The sequence below is a fragment of the Piliocolobus tephrosceles genome, chromosome 2 (genome assembly GCF_002776525.5).
Source record: "Piliocolobus tephrosceles isolate RC106 chromosome 2, ASM277652v3, whole genome shotgun sequence".
Lineage (NCBI taxonomy): Eukaryota > Metazoa > Chordata > Mammalia > Primates > Cercopithecidae > Piliocolobus > Piliocolobus tephrosceles.
In genome coordinates this window covers 83,074,505-83,082,561 of record NC_045435.1, presented here as the reverse complement: position 1 = coordinate 83,082,561, position 8,057 = coordinate 83,074,505, and the positions used below count along the sequence as shown (strand labels likewise).

The following is an 8,057-nucleotide window of genomic DNA, read 5'->3' as shown; positions in this document are numbered from 1 at the left end:
ATCTTTTTCCTATCATTAAATTTCATTTTGATTAGTTTAATAGATGTTTACTGCATGATTTTCATGGTACTGAAGATGTCACAAAAATGGTAGGTGTTGGAGAAATGAAACTAAGACCTGGTCTTTGCTCTTTGTATCAGTCCGTTTTTGCACTACTATAAGGAAATACCTGAGACTGGGTAATTTGTAAAGAAAAGAGGTTTACTTGGCTCATGGTTCTGCAGGCTGTATAGGAAGCATGATGCTTGGCTTTTGGGGATCTCTCAGGAAACTTACAATCATGATAGAAGGCAAAGGGGAAGTCAGCACTTCACATGGCTAGAACAGGAGAAAGAGAAAGCAGGAAGGGGAGGTGCCGCACACTTTTAAATGACCAGATCTCATGAGAACTCACTATCACGAGAACAGCACCAAGAGGAAAATCCACCTGATCCAATCACCTCCAACACTGGGAATTAAAATTGACATGAGATTTGGGCAGGGACACTCATCCAAACCATTTCCTCTCTGAAGTTTATAGTCTGGTGAGGTAGACAAATAAATTCAATAGTTATGTATGTACAGTAAGATACATTTCTAAGTCTTGGTATAGAAGTATTCATGAAGTGTTATGGGAGCACAGAGGGGATATCCAAATCAGCCCGAGTTAGAGGTGGGGAGAGCTCTAATGAAAAATTTTTTTTTTTTTTTTTTTTTGGAGGTGGAGTCTTGCTCTGTCGCCCGGACTGGAGTGCAGTGGCCTGATCTCAGCTCACTGCAAGCTCCGCCTCCCGGGTTTACGCCATTCTCCTGCCTCAGCCTCCCGAGTAGCTGAGACTACAGGCGCCCGCCACCTCGCCCAGCTAGTTTTTGTATTTTTAGTAGAGACGGGGTTTCACCGTGTTAGCCAGGATGGTCTCGATCTCCTGACCTCGTGATCCGCCCGTCTCGGCCTCCCAAAGTGCTGGGATTACAGGCTTGAGCCACCGCGCCTGGCCGAAAAATAATTTTTTTTTTTTTTTTTTTTTTTGAGATGGAGCCTTGCTCTGTTGCCCAGACTGGAGGGCAGTGGTGTGATCTTGGCTCACTGCAACCTCTGCTTCCTGGATTCAAGCACTTCTCCTGCCTCAACCTCCTGAGTGACTGGGATTATAGGCACCTGCCACTATGCCCATCTGATTTTTGTATTTTTACTAGACATGGGGTTTTGCCATGTTGGCCAGGTTGGTCTTGAACTCCTGACCTCAGGTGATCCGCCACCTTGGCCTCCCAAATTGCTGGGATTACAGTTGTGAGTCACTGCACCCAGCGAAAATGATGCTTTTGAATTGACTTTTATCTTGTTGCCTAACATTTTAAAAATTTTAAATAAAACGCACAGATTGTGATGTAGCTCAATCAATTTTGACAAATGTATACATCCATATTGACACCACCTCAATAGAGATATAAATCATAGTCATTTTCGTCAACACAGAAAGTTCCTTTGTACTTCTTTCCAGCCAGTATCCCACTCCCAGCCACCTCCTCAGAGGCCACCAGATGAACTGCCTTTGGCCTGGGCATTTACAATTAGGAGTGGTGGAAGGGCAGGTCCATGGAGGGAACAGTGTACAAAGGCATGGACGTGTGAGAGATTGTGGCACATGTGAGGGATCTCCAGCCCTCTGATCTCATCTTTTTGGGCTGAGGGCAAGTCATCTTTGTTAAATGAATGTTTGACAGAGATGAGGCTAAGTGCCAGGTCACCAAGGGATGGGACATTCAAGCAACTTGACTTTCATCCTGTAAGACAAAGGGGGCCATGGAAGGGTTTCAGGCAGGATAGTGGTCTTCATGGTACATTAAGACTTTGATTTAATTAATTAATTAATTATTTTAGAGACAAGAGTCTTGCTCTGTCACCCAGTCTGGAGTGCAGTGGTGCAATCATAGCTCACTGAAGTCTTGAACTCCTAAGGCTCAAGTGATTCTCCCACCTTAGCCTCCCAAGTAGCTCAGACTACAGGTGTGCACCATCATGCTCAGCTTAAATGACCTTTTAAGCAGAGAAAACTTAAATGTCTCACTTGTTCTATGAACTATATACAATTATCACAAAAGTGCTTAAATTGTGATAATTTTTTTTTCTGGTTAAGCTGTGACTCCAGACAGGATCTACAGAGGAGTTTTACAATCTCATCTCCGGATTTTATGGATAATTACTTTAGCTTTCTGTGTTAGTCTCTTAAAGAACTGTGAACTTGCTTTTTAAAGTTCAAATGGTTAAAACATTTTGAGGGCAAAGTTCTGTTCTATTGGCAGGAAACTATTAAATCCATTCTTCTGTAAAAGAGAGTAATCAGTCCTTTTATGTGAGGAGGGACAAGTATCTAATTAAAAAAATACTGCTTGACATCAAACAATTGATCAAATATTTCAATGAAGACAAAGTTTTATGCTCAGTGATAGTGTTGGATGGTGTCTACATTTAAAATGCTCTTTCATATTAATTCAATATGTCATTGATCTCTGTCTTTGATTTACACAAAGGAGTCAGAGATGTTTCTTTTCTGTAGGGAGAATCTCAAAAGCAGAAGCTGAACTGACACTACAGAAGAAACGAAATGAGACTCATTACGACTTTTTGAGAGAGTGTTGTTGGGTGCAGTGTCTTCTGACTAAATTGATAGTTTATTTGCTTTTGAGATATAAAAGGAAAAGCAGTTACCTGAAAGAAACTTCCAGTCTCTGGAGCAAGGTGGCCTACCTTTGGAAGTTTGTAGTCTAATGTTGACTGGTTGGTTTTGGGAATTGCCTCTGCCACCTTTCAACAAAGGAAACATTAGAATGCAAATTTATGTTTAAAATTACATTGTTTTTCATACTTTGAAAAGTGAACTTGGATGAGTAACACTGGGTCTCAGTATTTTTATGCAAAAATTAAGGGAGTATAGACAATGAAAGCAAACCAGAAAGACACATTGAAAAAGAACGGTTAAATACAGTGACATACTATCTGAAAAGAACTAAAAGACGTTAAGAAAATGGTAAAAGACATGAAAGAGCATTATTCATCAGAATTAGAAAAACTTACAAATAGGGTGACAGAATTCAAGAAATAAGTAGAAATGAAAAGAAAAATATCATTTTAAAAATGAGAACCAAACCAGAAGAAAATCTAAAGCAAATAGACATAAGAGAAGGCAAAAAGAAGTATAAGTTCAAAGAAATAACAAAAAACATTGAAGAAAAGTGACAAATACAAATCAGAAAGATCTGGAATATGGATAGAGTCCCTGAAGCGAAAGAAGATGAAAGAAAGGGAACAGAATGAGTACTAGAACTGAAAGTCAAGAAAACTTGCCTGGCCGGGGCAATGGCTCACACCTGTAATCCCAGCATTTTGGGAGGCTGAGGCACGAGGCGAGTGCATCACTTGAGCCCAGGAGTTTGAGACCAGCTTGGGCAACATAGTGAGACCCTGTCTCTACAAAAATTTAAACATTAAAAAAAATTACCTGGGTGTTGTGGTGTGTGCCTGTAGTCCCAGCTACTCAGGAGGCTGAGGTGGGAGGATGGCTTGAGCCTGGGAGGTTGAGGCTGCAGTGAGCTGAGATTGCACCATTGCATTCCAGCCTGAGTAACAGAGCCAGACCCTGTCTCAAAAAGAAGAAAAAAAAAAAAAAAAAAAAAGAAAAAGAAAAAGAAAAAATACTTTCCTGAAATATTTCCTGAAGTATTTTGAAATACAGATTGAAAAAGCACACCATGTACCTAAACATATTGACCCAGGGCTATTCTAGAAAGTATTTTAGGACATATTCTAGAAAAATTGTTGGACTTTAAAGGAAAATAAACATTTCTCTTTTTTAGCAATATATTTGGCTTTCAAAAAATTTCTGTAAGCAGTTAGGCACAAATGGCATGTGACTTATGAAGAAAAGAAAATTAGATTATTATCAGACTTTTTGACAGAATAGATTTATGCCAAAATAAAATGGGATGACATACTTAAGATACCCAAGGATATCAAGTGTGAGGGAAAGACCTTCTATCCAGTAAGATTGACACAAACTGTGATCAACATGCAAGAACTCCGGACCTCTTGTTCTCACGGGCTTTTATTAAAGCATCTACTCGAGATCAAGGCCACCAAAACAATTGGAGAAACACTGACACAAGAAGTGGTGAGCATGAAATACATGGTTGCTTATAGAACTAAGACTAAGTGAGAGTTTAAACAGGAAATTATTGTATATAAAGGTTTTATAGCCTGTCCAGATAGATCTAGCATGACCATTAAAAAGGGGGAGAGAATGAAGTTAGCCTGAGAAAAATATTTTAAACCATTTAGTCAAAATATGTGGTGGTATTATTGTTATTGTTATTCTGAAATTGCCTCATGATCCTTATAGGTTAGCACAAATGATGGGCTATTCCAATCTTGTCATCCTCTGGGTCCTTGAGAACCAGGATTCTTGGTATAGAAGTGCCTAGTAACAATGGGCAAGCAGCCATAATGCCTAGATTATGGTCTTGAAATACCATGTTCCACTAAAGCAAACCTGGGCTGCTTGGAGAAATGGCTGATTCCAAATCTGGAATAGGAAATGTACAAGACGAATTGGGAGTATCTTGACCTACGACATAGTAGAGAAGTTATCAAAGACTACTAGAGTTGTGGGCAGAAGGTTCTTAAAATTTTTTTGAAGAGAGAGGGTCTCGCTATGTTGCCCAGGCTGGTCTCAAAGTCTTGGGCTTAAGTGATGTTTCCCCCTTGGCCTCCCAAAGTGCTGGGCCTACTGGTGTGAGCTCTGCACCTGGCATATCAGGGGCCATTTTGAAGAACTTCTCACAGGTTAAAAAGGAAACGATTTCTGCCTTAATAAGGATAATGTTTAAATATTTTAAAATCCACGAGTTCATAATAATCTTTATTTTATTTTTAAAATTTTTCTTATTTATTTATTTATTTATTTATTCATTCATTCATTTTTGAGATGGAGTTTTGCTCTTGTTTCCCCAACTGGAGTGCAATGGCACGACCTTGGCTCATTGCAACCTCTGCCTCCCGGGTTCAAGTGCTTCTCCTGCCTCAGCCTCCCGAGTAGCTGGGATTACAGGCATGAGCCACCACACCCAGCTAATTTTGTATTTTTAGTAGAGATGGGGTTTTGCTATGCTGGCCAGGCTGGTCTCAAACTCCTGACCTCAGGTGATCCGCCCACCTTGGCCTCCCAAAGTGCTCGGATTATAGCTGTGAGCCACTGCGCCTGGCCTATTTTTTATTTTTCTATTGCCCAGGCTGTAGTGCAGTGGTGCCATTTTGGCTCACTGCAACCTCCGCCTCCCGGGTCCAAGCGATTCTCCTGCCTCAGCCACCCAAGTAGCTGGGATTACAGGCCTATGCCACAATGCTCAGCTAATTTTTGTATTATTAGTAGAGACTGAGTTTCACCGTATTGGCCAGGCTGGTCTTGAACTCCTGGCCTCAAGTGATCTGCCCGTCTTGTCCTCCCAAAGTGTGGGGATTACAGACATGAGCCATCTTGTCTGGCCCACAATAACCTTTAAAAAGAAAATGAATTGATTGCATTCTGAAGATGACAGGTAAACAATTCATTATTGTGGAAATGGTGTAAATAAAAACAAAGAACCAACGATTTACCTTGCCTTTTCTTTATGAACTGTACAACTGGGTAATCAAATAGTAGATGAGGGGAAGCATCTCTTTGTAAAATTATTCCAGCTAAAAAATAAAAACAGTAGGATAGAATTAGAATGACACCATCCTAACTATCCCAAATGGATCAGTGAACCTAGGCATTGAGCTGACATCAAAAAAAAAAAAAAAAAACAGTGAAAAGCAGGCATGATATACCTCTTAATGAAAGAAACACCACCACTTAATTTTGCCAAAGGAATGGAATCTAAGACTCATCAATCCTTTGGATTTAACTGCCAATTTTCAGGAAATACAGAGGATAGAGGAACATGCTGAACTGCGCCATGCGTATGCAGTCATCGAAGCCCAGATTGCAGGAAACTCTGCATATAATACAGCCTCTGTCCTTCAATACATACATTGTGAGGGAAAGAAAGAGACTGATGGGGATATATCAAGTTAAAAAAAGGGAGCAAATGAAATACACACTTGGGTGATAAAACAATAAAGTAGCATAAGAAAAGTGATCAACGTGCTGTTGGAGGGCTGGGAAAGGCTGTGGTTAGTATGGTGTACATGGTAGAGTTTCTCGGGTGGCTGCCTAAACTCTATTTCTTGACCTGGGTAGTGATTACAAAAATGTTTACCAAGACTTTTATCGTTAATATATTACTATATTTGCTTTTCTCCATATCCCATATGTGGCCATCTATCCATCCCTCCATCCACCTATTAATCCATCTTATTTTTGGATGCATTTAAAAGTAAATGACAGATATTTGTATACCTCCCCCTCATTACTTCTGTACTCTAATACCATTAACTAGAGTTCAATATTGAGTTTTTCTTTTCTTTTTTTTTTTTTTGAGACAGGGTTTTGCTTTTGTCCAGGCTGAAGTGCAGTGGAGCTATCATGGCTAACTGCAGCATCTGCCTCCTGGGCTCAAGTGATCTACCCACCTGAGCCTCCCAAGTAGCTGGGACCACAGGTGTGCACCACCACACCTGGCTAATTTTTGTATATTTTGTAGAGATGCAGTTTTGCTATGTTGCCCAGGCTAGTCTCAAACTCCTGAGCTCAAGCGATCCTCCTGCCTTGGCCTCCCAAAGTGCTAGGATTACAGGTATGAGCCACCCTGTCTGGCCTGTTGTTTACTTTTGATGTAAAACTTACATAAAATGAAATAAACTTATTTGAAATGTATACTTACTGAGTTTTGACAATGCATACACCCACATAACTCAAACTCCTATTAAGATATACATTACCATTGATCGCCCCCAAAATTTCCTCTTTTTTTTTTTTTTTGAGATGGACTCTTGCTCTGTCGCCAGGCTGGAGTGTAGTGGCGGGATCTCAGTTCACTGCAACCTCTGCCTCCCGGGTTCAAACTATTCTCCTGCCTCAGCCTTCTGAGTAAGCTGGGACTACAGGCATGCGCCACCACGCCCAGCTAATTTTTGTATTTTTAGTAGAGACGGGGTTTCACCATGTTGGCCAGGATGGTCTTGATCTCTTGACCTCGTGATCTACCTGTCTTGGCCTCCCAAAGTGCTGGGATTACAGGTGTGAGCCACTGCGCCTGACCTTCCCTCATTTTTTTAAGTCTCTAAAATCTGAATGTATTTTTCTTCAAATTCAAACGTGAAATCAATTTTCTTTCAAGTAAAATAAAAAAAATTGCATATTTTACTTCTCTTGTTCCTCTCTCTCTCTCTTTCTTTCTTTCTCTCTCTCCCTCTCTCTCTTACTCTCTTTCTTTCTTGACAGAGTCTAGCTCTGTTGCCCAGGGTGGAGTGCAATATGGCCTGATCACAGCTCACTGCAACCTCGAACTCTTGGACTCAAACAATCCTTCTACTTCAGCCTCCCAAACAGCTAGGACTACAGGCATGTGCCACAACACCAGCTAATTTTTTATATTTTTTGTAGAGATGAGGTCTCGCTATGTTGCCCAGGCTGGTCTCACACTCTTGGCCTCAAGTGATCCTCCTGCTTCGGCCTCCCAAAGTGCTGGGATTACAGGTATGAGCCACCACACCTGAGCCCTGGTATTCTCAATTTTGTAGATACACTCCAGGAATCTCACTTTGGATTATTATTAGTAATAGTACTGAGAGGTAGTGTAGAATGGTGGTTAAGATTCTGGCAGCAGACTGCCCAGGTTTGAATCTCAGCTCCTTCCCTTATCAATGGTGTGACCTTGGTAATTAACTTCTCTGCCTCAGTTTTGTCCTTTGAAGGATGGAGTTAATAATAATACCTTCATTGAAGGGTGGTTGGGAGGATTAAGTGAGGAAATATATGTAAAGCCCTTAGAATAGTGTCTGGCATTTAGTGAACAATATAGAAATGCTCAATTTTTTATCATTATTAAATTACCATTTTATATTACATATTATTTCTTTCAAAACTATTTTGACATTTGCC

At 40.4% G+C, this 8,057-nt stretch overlaps 1 non-coding gene across 1 annotated transcript; it reads right to left on the bottom strand.

Moving 5' to 3' along the window:
• Positions 1 to 2,115: 2,115 nt before the first annotated feature.
• On the bottom strand, positions 2,116 to 2,239 carry LOC111524380. Its single transcript, XR_002725771.1, has one exon. It is a non-coding gene; the product is annotated as a small nucleolar RNA SNORA26 (small nucleolar RNA).
• Between the last annotated feature and the right edge of the window lie 5,818 nt (positions 2,240 to 8,057).